Raw genomic sequence first — 14010 nt, forward strand, 5'->3', positions numbered from 1 at the left:
GTTATGAAAGGGAAAGAAGATGCATAATTGCCACCAACAGAAACACAAACAAAGCAGATACCAACAAAAAGGAATCAAAGGCAAAAGAGAATGGTGGCCAAACCTCAATACATGTGAGATTTTGTCTAACAACCTGACAAAAGAATGTTGACCTGGCAAGATGAGTATTGGCCCACCAAGGATTATCCTGTTTACTATCCTTGTAATTCTGTTAAGATAGAATCCTTTTTTGAATTTGTTTCTATTAGGCCTTGTCACCAGAATTGATAGAATTCTATTAGCACTTAATCCATAGACTCTATATAAAGCAAGAATTATGTAATGAAAAAGGGCATAAATCAATAAAACTCATCTTCTCTTCTATTGTTTTTGGAGAGTCCTAGCACTCAAATTCTAGGAATTTGCCAGCTTAGTCATTTGGCCATAACGCTTTGGTGCTTTCATTGAGTTGCTCTTCCATGGCCAAATAAACCCGTTCGAAATCCAAGATGGAGTGAATTAAGGAAGCAATTGCGAAACTAGCCTCCAACCTTCCCAATGTCTCCAATAAGCTTGATGACCTCACACACAGTGTTTCGATCATCGAAACCAATCACCACACGAATCCCTCCCCTTCCTCTTCATCCACTAATCCATCCCCTGTTTGCCCCACGAACCCTTTACCTCAAATGAAACTGGATGTCCCCCGTTTCGATGGGTCTGACCCTTCAGGATAGATGTTTAAAATTAACCATTTCTTCACTTATCACTCGACCCCTAAGCCCAATCGTCTCACTGTGGTCTCCTTCGCCATGGAAGGACAGGCCCTCGCGTGGTTTCAATGGATGACGCGGTGTGGCCAAATCACCTCATGGTTGGGGTTCTTGCAGGCTCTCGAAGGCCCTTTTGCCTTGTCACAATATGAGGATCCTACCGGGATCCTTTCCAAACTTACCCAAACCAGTTCAGTCGCCAAATACCTGTCACAATTCGAAACTTTGGCGAACAGAACCATAAGGCTTCCAACCCCTTTCTTGCTTAGTTTCTTCATCTCAAGTTTGGTGCCAGAGATCCGCCATGAGGTGCAGGTTCTCCAACCCCTCACTCTAACGAATGTCACGGCCCTCACTCGTCTGCATGAGGAGAAGTTGGTCGACCATCGTCGTCCCTTTCGCGGGCGGTTCACCGCGCCTTCACCACCTCTGTTATCGAAAAATTTGCCACCTCCTCTCTTGTCGCCTCCAGCCAAACCACATCCCCTCCCTCTTAAACGCCTGTCACCTGAAGAAATGGCGATACGCCAGGAAAAGGGTTTGTGCTTCAACTGCAATGAGAAGTTCTCTCGAGGGCACCGGTGCTCCTCTAAGTTTTTCATTCTCATCGTTGAAGCCGAGAATGCGGCCGCAAACTCAAACCCTATCGAGAATGAGCTTCCCTCTACAAATACTTCCTCTAACCTGGCCCCAGCCCAAATAAGCTTTTATGCTTTATCGGGTCACCTAGCCCCAGAAACCCTTTGAATGGTAGGTCGGGTCGCAAATTAGTCCGTGATCGTGTTAATCGATGGTAGGAGTATGCACAACTTTGTGTAAGCGCGTCTCTTCCGTCCATTTGGTCTAACGGCATAACCCACTCAACCCTTGCGAGTGGTGGTAAAAAACGGCAATGAGGTGCTCTGCCAACAACTCTATGTGGGAGTTACAATCACCATCCAGAATCAGGATTTCACCATGGATCTTTATGCATTACCACTGTGTGGTGCCGACATCGTCCTCGGAGTTCAGTGGCTTAAATCATTGGGTCTGGTCCTGACTTATTACAATGACCTTACAATGAAGTTCATCACTAATGGGCACATTGTCGAATTAAAAGGAGATACAAATTGTGACCTTCATTCAATGACACCCACTCAGCTACGCCGCATGGTCCGAACTGACAGTGCTAGCGCCTGTTTCCACATTCGCCTTATACCACCTGAGCTTCCTTCGACCAAAACACTTTACCCTGAAATTGACACCCTGCTCTGCACCTTCTCCCCTCTTTTTCAGACCCCAACCACCTTACCTCCCTCACGGACCACCAATCTATCCATTCATTTGCTTTGTCATTCTGAGTCGGTGAATGTAAGACCCTACCATTACCCTTATTTTCAGAAACACGAAATTGAAGCACAAGTCGAAACAATGCTACAACAGGGTATCATTAGACCCAGTACGAGCCCTTTTTCCTCTCCCGTACTACTTGTCAAAAAATGTGATGGATCATGGCATTTTTGTGTAGACTACAGGGCTCTGAATGCCATTACCGTCAAGGATCGGTTTCCGATTCCGACTATAAATGAGTTGTTGGACGAATTGGGTGGTGCCTGTTGGAATTGGACTTGTTACAGGGGTATCATCAGATATTGATGAAGGAGGAGGACGTGAGTAAGACTGCCTTCAGGACTCACAATGGCCACTTTGAGTTTTGTGTCATGCTGTTCTGCCTGTGTAATGCACCATCCTCATTTTAGGTGACCATGAACAGTATTTTTGCACCCTATCTTCGCAAATTCATCATTGTGTTCTTTGATGATATTTTAATCTACAACAGGACCTTCCAAGATCACCAGTTCTTTCTCAAACTATCCAAATGCACCTTCGCGCAGAAGCAGGTTGAGTACCTTGGGCATTTGGTTTCTCAAACCAGTTCCTACCAAGGTTGAAGCTATTCAACAATGGCCAATACCTTCCTCTACCAGAGCTTTAAGAGGCTTTCTCGGCTTGTCAGGCTTCTATCGGAGGTTTATTAAGGGATACGTTTCCATAGTGGCACCTTTGACTCAACTCTTGGCCAAAGACAAATTTCGTTGGTCGCCGGAGGCTCAGGAGGCTTTCAACAAGCTGAAGGAAGTTATCTTTCATGCGCTGGTTCTCGGGTTGCTGGATTTTTCCCTTCCATTTGTAATCGAGATTGATGCCTCAAGGGTGGGCATGGGTGCCATTCTTTCTCAACAGAATCACCTTATTGCCTTCTTCAATAAAGCTTTCTGTCCCAAACTCCTTCATGCCTCTACCTATGTTCGGGAACTTGCCACCATCACTTCGGCAGTGAAGAAGTGGCGCCAGTACTTATTGGGCCACCAATTTATAATCTTAACAGATCATAAGAGTTTGAAGGAATTAATGTCACAAGTTGTGTAAACTCCTAAACAACAGATTTATTTGGCATGACTATTGGGTTATGATTATCGGATTCAATATCGCTCCAGCAAAGCTAACACGGCCGCAGATGCCCTGTCTCAAATTCCCAAAAATACCCCTAGGCAATTGTTTTTGCTAACCACACCAAATTTCGTGTTTTTGCAATAACTTAAGAAGCAATTCCACGTGCACCCAGAGTATATAGCTCTTTGAGCAGAAATTGAACGCGAGCCAAGAAAATACCTAGACAACATCATCATCCAAGACCTGATCATGCAAAAGGGTCACATTTGGCTTCCAAAGCACTTTTGCTTCATTGAGACTCTTCTTCATGAATTCCATTCAACCCCAACTGGAGGTCACATGGGCATTACCAAGACCTTGGCACGACTACGTGACAATTTCACTTGGTCGGGAATTAAGGACGATGTTCACAACTTTGTTCTTGCTTGTGTTGATTGTCAATAAACCAAGAATGATCACCACAAACAATCTGGGTTACTATGTCCTCTTCCGATGCCGGCGCGGTCGTGGGATTATCTTTGGATTTCATTGGGGGATTATTGATTTTTAAGGGACATACGGTGGTGATGGTTGTCGTTGATCGTTTCTCCAAAGGAATCCATTTGGGTTCATTGCCATCTCATCATATGGCTTTCAATGTTGTTCACCTCTTCATGGAAATCGTGGGCAAGCTCCATGGGATGCCCTGTAGTTTGGTCTCCGATCGTGACTCCCTATTCATAAGTCGTTTTTGGCAGGAGCTATTCAGATTGAGTGACACGAAGCTTCGCATGAACTCGGCCTATAATCCCCAGTCAGTCGGACAAACTGAAGTCATAAACAGAGTGGTAGAGCAGTATCTCCGAGCCTTCGTGCACTCCCGACTGACGACTTGGGGGAGGTACTTCATGTGGGCCGAATGGTCCTATAAGACATCCATTCACTCTGAAACCCAAATGACACCATATGAGATTACTTTTGGGAAACAACCCCCGACCATTCCTCAGTATATCGTGAGAACCTCCAATGTTGATGTTGTGGATGAATTTCTGATCAATCGCGATGAGATGTTTGCTAGTTTATGAAAGAAGCTTCTCAAAGCTCAAGAGACAATGAAGCACTTTGCAGATAATAAAAGGCAAGATGTTGAATTTCAGGTGGGTGACTAGGTGTTTATTAAGTTCAAGCCACGTCGTCAGGTATTTGTAATAGGAGATTCGCATCCTAAGTTGACCAAGAGATTCTTTGGACCATTTCAGATAACACAGAAAGTGGGGCCCGTAGCTTACTAGCTTTAACTTCCACCGAACTCCCACATTCACCCTGTGTTTCATTGTTCCCTTCTCAAACCATGCTATCAAACCTCTAATGCGCCACTCACCTTCGAATTGCCACCATCTTCCATCAACAACGATCTTGTTATTGCTCCTCTAGTCATTCTCAACACCAAATGGGACACAGTGGATCATACTTCTAAGTTGCGGGTCTTGGTTCAGTGGAAGGGCTTAGCCCCAGATGATGCTACCTGGGAATCCTGGGATGAACTCAAAGCAGAGTATCACCTTGAGGACAAGGTGTTTTTCGAAACGCATGGGAATGTTATGAAAGGGAAAGAAGCTACACAATTGCCACCAACAGAAACACAAACAAAGCAGATACCAACAAAAAGGAATCAAAGGCAAAAGAGAATGGTGACCAAACCTCAATACCTGAGAGATTTTGTCTAACAACCCGACAAAAAAATGCTGACCTAGCAAGATGAGTATTGGCCCACCAAGGATTATCATGTCTGCTATCCTTGTAATTCCGTTAAGATAAAATCCTTTTTTGAATCTTTTTCTGTTAGGCCCTGTCACCAGAATTGATAGAATTCTGTTAGCACTTAATCCATAGACTCTATATAAAGCAAGAATTATGTAATGAAAAAGGGCAGAAATCAATAAAACTCATCTTTTCTTCTATTGTTTCTAGAGAGTCCAAGCTCTCGAATTCTAGGAATTTGCAGGCTTAGTCATTCAACCATAACAGATTTCATATTATTAGTTGATTCTATTATTGTCGTAATGTGATTTTGAGAATTATTATTGAATGCATGAAATTAGGGAGTTTGTTGGTAGTTTTTTTAGAATGATACTCTTATAATTTTATTATGAGATTATATGATAGATACCTCCATCTAGGATGTGATCAAATTATTATAGATACCTCTATCTATGATAGGGAAGTCAGTGAGATGTTATTGCATGAAATATGAACTCATAAACTCTTTGAAGAATCTGACTGAGATCTGCACTGGTTTTGAGAACCAAAGAATTCAAAGAACAACAGTATTTGCGATGCGAACTCCTGTTGGTTATTTATTGAGATCATCATCTCATTATAAGTGTTGTTAAAAAATTGTTGAGTTTGAGCAGACTTAACGACATAGTTTTCTTAGTTACATTTATTTTAGGTTGATTAGTATTTTAGAATAAAACGCCGGATGCACTCACTTCTGTTATATCTTTAGTATTCATTTAGTTTAGATGTCCATATTTTGAAGATAATATTTTGACATATGTAAAGATTTATTTGTTTGATTTTATTTATTATATATGAGGTATTTTTAGCCTAAAATGATTTTGAGATTTTATATTTTTATGTGTGAATTGTTATTTATAACACATGTCAAAAACAGGTAATTTTTTAAGATTTGAATAACACGTATCACTTGAAGAAAGGTTCGAATAATACCTATTGTTTTATGATGGTTGATATTGATTCGCTTTTAGATCATAATTACATTTATTAAAATGATTATTTTTTCATTTATTTATGATAATAATTATATTCGTTCTTTTATTTTTGATAACCAGTCAAATTTGTCCAATTAATATTAATATGTTTTAAACAGCGAAAGTTTGCTGCACACATTTGAATTTTGGATTTATTTCTTTTTTAAATAATTTTTAATCAAGGTAATCATTACACGTTTTTGGTAACATTAATTATTATGAAGGTTATCAAACTTGAAAGTTTATGTAGACTCGTGAGAGTTCTATAGACTCGACTCATGGACTCGTAAGAGTCAGCTTTATATAAAAATAATAACAAAATATCTATAAATAACATAGCAATTACAAATTTCAACAATATAATAAAACAAAATAATAAACCATAAATTTCACAATACTTAAATAACTAAGTCTAGTAATGCATCACTACTAGATAATAATTTATAGTCTTTTAGATGTTATAGTAGTGACACATTGTTTCCATTGAAGATTGGATGTTATTAGAGAAGAAAAGTTTGATATTATTAAATGTGAGAATTTTTGTATTTGAGAATAACACACTAAATAAAATACTAAATAAACAAAAAACAACTCAAAATTACTTGTATTTTTGTCTAATTTTTTTAACTTGCTGACTCGATAGTAAATTCGAGAGTTTACCGAGTTTACTTAGAGTTTACCCAGAGTCTAGTAAAAAAGAATTTACTCAAAAGTCAACTCACAAAGAGTAAATAGAATAATAAACTTGTACGAATTAACTCGAGAATTTGATAATCATCATGATTACACGTTTTCTTATTTGAAAATAAAATATGCTGCTTCCGTTTTGAAAAATATTCCCGTAAATTAATTCAATTAAATTATTGTCCAAATTAATGTATGATACAATTACTTCTTGAAATCAGTTCATATGACATTTATATATAGCACCTAAGTTGTGGGTTCTATAGTTGAGGTTGCCTTTCTCATTTTGCATTTCTCATGCTGCAGAAGAAAAGTCTCCAGACCCTGGCAGAGCTAATAATAGCAGGAGATTTTTTTATCAGGATTTTTACTTTTGTTTTTTTTCTATTTTTATTTTTCCTTGTGTTTTTTATTTATTTTTTTCATTGGTTTTCAATTGCAAGTGGTGGACATAGAAGGTGATTGGATCTCTACGAAAAGAAATAGAGATGGTTGTATATTTTGCAAGAAAAAAATGTTTTTAGGAAATCATTTGGTGATTTAACTCTATATACGAGAATACGATCCAAAGACATTGATTTTGGCGATAGAAACATTATAGTTATTTGACATTATTGAGTTGATTCTTTTTTATTATGTTTACTTCTTTTTCTCCTTTTCTATTTCTCTTATTCCTTATTTCTTCTTCTGATTTTTTTCCTTTACTTTTCAGTTGCAGGTGGTGGGCATTGAAGGTGATTGTGTCTTTACGAAGAAAAAAAGAGATGATTTTATATTTTGTAAAATAAAAACTATTTTTTCCACTTATTAGATGGTTCAACGTTATACATTATTTGACTTTTACTAATTTTTTGTAATTTTGCATATTGATCTATACTGTAAAGCAAATTAATAAAACTTAATGTATTGATTAATTATAATTTTATTAGTATTGTAGCATGCCCAAATTAAGGATAAAATGACAATTTAATATTTATGTAAATAAAGTAATTAAGTACAATTAATAACTTTAATCAAATAAAATTAGTTCCTAAATTGTGATTAAATCAAAATTATCTTTTATTTTTTATATAGAATTTGCTAAATTATTTTGAGAATCAAAATGAGAAAATATTTTTTAATAACATAAATTGTGAAAATTAATTTTAATCGATGCAATGATTAATTGTATTTTTAACTAATTAATTAAAATAATTTTTAAAAAGAAATATTATTAACTAATAATAGTAAATTATATTTTTAATATATTATTTTGCACTATTACTAATAATATGAATCAAATTAAAATGTTTTTATCTGAATAATCAATTTTAATGTGCACCAAATTGTTAGATCCAAATTAATACTAATTAAGTAAAATTGATTATTTTAATTAAATATAATTAGAACCTAATTAGTAATTGAATGATAATAATTAATTGTTAAATCTAATATATAATTTTTTGTCAATCACATGCAGATTGTTGTATCTGACAATATAACCAATAAGTTATATTTTAGACATTCAAGGTATTGTCTATGGAGGCTAATGAAAGAACACCAATTTTACCTATACTAGTAATCTTTCTCTTACCCATGCCTCTAAAGGCAATTGTTCCTCCTTCAATTGGCTTTAGGTCAAGGAACATAAACTTTTCCGCCCGTCATGTGTTGTGAGCATCCATTGTTTCCATTTGGAGGAATGTTGTAACTTTTTTTTCTTTTTCATCATATGTTTGAACTTCTTGGACATGAGAGCCACTTGATCATCTGCGAGTCCCTTAGAATTGTTATTGAAGCCATTAGACTCAGTCATCTATACTTTTAGAGCTAGCTTTAGAAGAGTTGTTCTTTTCTTCTTGTTTAGAGCTAACTTCTCCAGTCTCAAGGGCAACAAAATCTCTCTTAAGTAGATGATCCTGATTCTAAAGGTGAACTTCTTGAACTCTTAGGATACTTAATAGTTCAACCCATGTCTAGAATCTTTAAATTTATCTGAGCTTTGGTGAAGGTGTGCTCTAGAGCTTCGAGACCATTTAGAAGCACTTGAAGTCATCCACAAATTCTCCTTCTTTCATGGAGAAGCTTTCATAATGTCACGTTAGAGTGGTAGCCTTTCTTAGTTGAACATCTTCTATTCCTTCATAGTTTAAGCTCATTGAGTCCCAAACCTCTCCAATTCTCTTAAGTCTGAATATCTTGTTGTACTCATTCCTGGATAGAGCACATGTCAGAGTATAAGTATAACAAGCTTTTTTGTTTAGCTCCATTATAGAAAGGTTTGTGTTTGTCCATTCTGCTTTAGGTCTGGGAATGGGTATATATTCATTTGTGATGACTAGCCAGAGTCTGTAGTGGTTGAACTTGATGTACATCTCCATTTTGTCTTTCTAGTAAGGATAGTCCTATCATGTGCAGCTATGTGGCATCGTGAAAGATGCTCCCTCAACAATGAACTAACTATTAATGTTGTTATTTGCCATTGGGATCTTTTCCTTTAGACACTATCAGGTGCTCAACCCTAAGAGGTTGAGCTGTGATACCAAACTGTAAAGGCAAATATCATAAGAAGGGGGGTTGAATTTTGATTTTTACTAAATTTAAAAACTTTTTTGAATACAACAAAGTTATCATTTGATGAAATAAAACTTAAGAAAACAATATCAAATTTTCACAAGACAAATCAAATGATAGTTTATGATCTTTATACTGGCTCGTCTCAACCACTGAAGCTACGTCCAGCTCTTGACAAATTACCATGTTCCACAAACTTTAACAAGTTACAAGTATTTATTACTATCACTTCTGACTCTTTATCTCAAACTCTACATCAAGCTTGTTACAACCAATATTATTTATCCTATCAAGCCACGACTGGCTTTAACACAAATAAGAAGATTTATTGGTTTGATTGCACAATGACTAACATTTTATCATCTTACATACGGATAAATAGTTTCAACACTTAGTTTTTTCTCTCAAGATAAACAAAGTATTTTGAGAGCATTTATAACTTTACAAGAATTTACACATAAAATTTTATACAAAAAGAATTTTGAATAATGAGTGCTCCAATTCGTACTTCATATCTTCAAAGTTTCTAGTATTTAAAGGTCTCCTTCAATCAAGTATTTGTTGTCTCTAAATGAACATATTTCCTCTCTTAAGCTTGCATATGAAGAATGTGATCATTGGGGCATTTAATGTTCGTACTTCTTCATGCTCAAAAATCACTTTTTGTCACTGGTGTGTTGAACATTATAGCAAGAAACTTCCTTTTGTATCAAGGCATGTCTATGTAGCAAAACACTCATTTTGATGGCAACTGAGGAATTTCAAAGCTTGACTTTAGTTATTCTTCATAGGTTTCAGCACATGCTAGGAGAATATCTTTACAAAACAGATCTCAAACACATAGTATTAAAGGTCAATTTTAATATCATATCAAATCATGATTCTTTCGTGTTGTTGTCTGAAATATCAAACACAAACTTCACGAAACATATTCCAATAGTGCATAAGATATAACTTTTAACAATTGTATTTCTTTACATCTAATCAAAATAATTAAAGGTAATCATTCGTATCAAGACATAAATATTTTTTTAACTTAACATTTTGTAACTAGTTATTCTAAGTCTCAAAATACGTAAATGATGTTTAATAGTTTATATAAGTAAAATACAAATTTAGTTAATGAAAATATAAATTGATATACAAAATGTGAAATCATTCAATTTTAAAAATTATTTTTTATTGATAAAAGAATTAATTATGATTTGAATATGTTTCTGTATTTTTAATGTTAACTTATAAAATAGTATTAGTTTAAAAAAAAATCCACATATTTAAACATTTAAAAAACTAGACTATATTATTCTTCATTCTTATTTTTTTTAATAATCAATTAAACTAATTAATAATAAACTTAGTCAACGAATTGTACGGACCCAAATTAAGTATAAAGTGTAAATTTAATATTTTACGCAGATAAGGCAATTAAAAGTAATTGATTAATTTAATAAAACCTAATTAGTTATTAATTATTGATTAAAAGGAAATTAATTGTCAATTCGGATATGAAATTTGCTAAATTATCATGCGTATCAAAATTAAAAATTGTGTTTATAGTATATATTTGTGAAATTAAACAAGAATTTATAAATATGAAAAATTATATATTTAAAATGATTTTAAAATTTTATTTTAGTGATAGTAAAAATATAATTTAATATAGTACATTCATTCAAAAAATTTATTTTATAAATTTATAAAAACTAAATTTATTCGATGTAAGTACTGATTGTGTGTGATTATATATCTCTAAATTTAAAGTTAATTATAAAATTTTATTGTTAATTAAAATAATTATAAAAATAAATATCTTTGACAGATAATCAATTAAGTTTTTAGTATATTATTTTTCTTTATGATTAATAATATGATGCAAATTTAAACTTTTTATTTGGATAATTAATTAAAAAATTAAAAGAATGGAAATATAATTTATGAACCGGAATTGATGCTAATTAAGTGAAAAAAATTATTTTTTAAAATTTAATTAATATCTAATATGTAATTGAATGATCGTATTGATCATAGTTTATTGTTAAATCTAATTTATAATTTTCTAATTAGTTATTTTTACTTTTGATGATACACATAAAAGTTGGAAAAATATTTTAATGAATCTAAATTTTATTATGTTTATAATTTAAATATAAAATATGCCATCATTCAAAAAATTTAGTTGAGAGAGTCTTACAAATTATTATTTTTTATTGATGAACGTTAAATATAGAGAAAACAAATACTATTATCTTTAAATTTAACATTAAATATAAAAAAATGAATATCTTTGCAGGATAATGAATTAAAAAATATAATATAGTTTTTATTTCTTAAAATTTTTTATTTTAATCATTGATTAAAAATTAAAAATAAGTGAAGTAGTCTGTAACAATTTACACAGGCACAAATTAAGTATGAAGAGGTAATTTATTGTATATGTAAGTAATACAATAAGTGTAATTAGTAAATTTAAGCAAACAAATTTAGTTCTTAATTATTGATTTTTAATGGCAGTTCTTAATTAATTATTAATTCTGATATGTAATTTACTAAATTATTAAATTTAGTTCTTAATTATTAATTTTTAATGGTAGTTCTTAATTATTTATTAAATGAATTTTTTTATTTATTCTGATATTTAATTTACTAAATTATTATGAGTATCACAGTGAATTTTTAGATAATATATATTAATGAAATTAAATTATGAATTTACAAGTATGAAAAAAAAATATTTAAAAAGTATTTAAAAATTAAATGATAGAATTTGAGTGTGTTTTTATTTTCTAATAATTAAGTATTAACTTTGGTAACTTTTTTTATTAAGTTATTGTTGAATGATTTGGTTGTTTAAAGCAGTTATAGTTATTTTTAGTACAATTTATGCATGTATGTGATATATATGGGTATTTATAAATCTTATTAAATACGGAGTAATTAAGTTTTGAAAGGTGGATTTTTTTTATTGCAAGGTTTGATTTTTTTTATGTAAATTTGTTATATTGTTAAAATTAATGAACAGTAATAAAATTAGTGATTTTAAAATAAAATAAAAATAAATGTACACAAGATGAAAAAAAAGTATGTGCAATAGTAATATTATGCATAATTAGTATGATTTTATTTGTATTGTGAGAAAACATTTTAAATTTAAATTTAAATTTCCATTTAACAATAAAGTCTATACAAGATTTATCAAATAGAAAACAAAATATTTAAAAAATTTAAATTATAATATCTCAAAATACCATAAATTTATCATCACCATGATAGTTATCACTCTCATGATCGTATCATTGTTACAACCGACAACACCGTGGCAGACAAATTTACTGTAGGGGGCTACTTTTAAAAATTAATTATCAAAGAGGGTCTTTTTTTAAACAATTTGCAAAGAGAGTCTGTTCTTGCAAGGATGCCGCCAGAAGAACTGACGAGAAGGTCGTACCGCCATCACCAGTGGCGAGAAAGCTGCTGACATGGCTGGGTGCCACCATTGAAGATGGCAAGAAGACTGTTGAGCTAGAGGGTGCCGCCAATGGCACGGGCGAGAATCTTCCACGTTGGATCCGCCAACTGCATTGGCGAGAAGTGTTGAGCTGGAGGGTCACGCCTATCCCATTGGCGAGACAGGGTTTGCAGGGTTTGCCCAGCGTTTTAGGGTTGCAGTGTTCCAGGGTAGGCTTCAGTGTTGTAGGAACTAGGGTTTGCAGGGTTTGCATGTGATTTTTGAACGTTGCTTTTGAACGTTTTTGAACGTTGAGCATTCTTTTTCTGCTATAAAAAAAAACTCCATGAACAAAGTTAACTTACATTTCAAAGTTACAAAGCTTCTCCTCCCCCAAATTCCTGAGCTTCTCCTCCAGTGTGCTACCCTTTCCTTTGTTCTTCAACTTTCGTGTGTGCTTTTTCTCCTCCATAATCCCTGGTAAGTATTTTTTGAAGTGTGTAATATTTATGTATTTTGTTCTTAATATTATAAAAAGATTAGATTAGTTAGTATTAATAGGTATTTCAATATTAGGTTAGTTAGTTTTAAAATGTATTCTATTGTTAATTTTTATGTATTAATAGGTATTTGAAGGTTAGGTTAATTAACATGAAAATATTATTTATTTAGTTAGTTAGTATGAAAATATTATTTGGTTGTTATATATAACCTGAGATATTATATTTGTTATATATGTATGATATTTTAGTTAGACACACGTAATATTAACTTTAGTTAGGCACATGTAATATTAGTTTTTGTAATATTAGACACAAGTTAATATTAGTTTTAGTTATATATATCTAAAATTTAAGCACACGTAAATTTTGAGCTTTTGTAATAATATTAGGCTAAACAATTTTGAGTTTTAAATAAATGAGTTGATAAGTTATATTATTTGATTTAATTATTTTTAGTTTGAATTTTTTTAAATTATATATATATATATATATATATATATATATATATATATATGATAGGGTAGTTTAGGTTAGTATATGGTAGGTTTTATTTTTAGTTTGTAGGTTAATATTTTTTGTTTTACGAAATTTACGTTATTAAATATATATTATGAGATATTATATGTGTTATATATGTATGATATTTTAGTTAGACATATAAGCTTTAGTTAGGCATACACAATATTAACTTTTGTAATATTAGACACAAGTTAATATTAGCTTTAGGTATATATACCTAAAATTTTGACACACGTAAATTTTGAGCTTTGTTAATACTAGGGTAAATAATTTTTAGGTTTTGTAATAATATTAGGCTAAACAATTTTGAGTTTTAAATAAATGAGTTGATTAGTTATATTATTTGATTTAGTTATTTTTAGTTTGAA

This window comes from Glycine max, chromosome 18 (genome assembly GCF_000004515.6).
Source record: "Glycine max cultivar Williams 82 chromosome 18, Glycine_max_v4.0, whole genome shotgun sequence".
In the NCBI taxonomy this organism is placed as follows: Eukaryota; Viridiplantae; Streptophyta; class Magnoliopsida; order Fabales; family Fabaceae; genus Glycine; species Glycine max.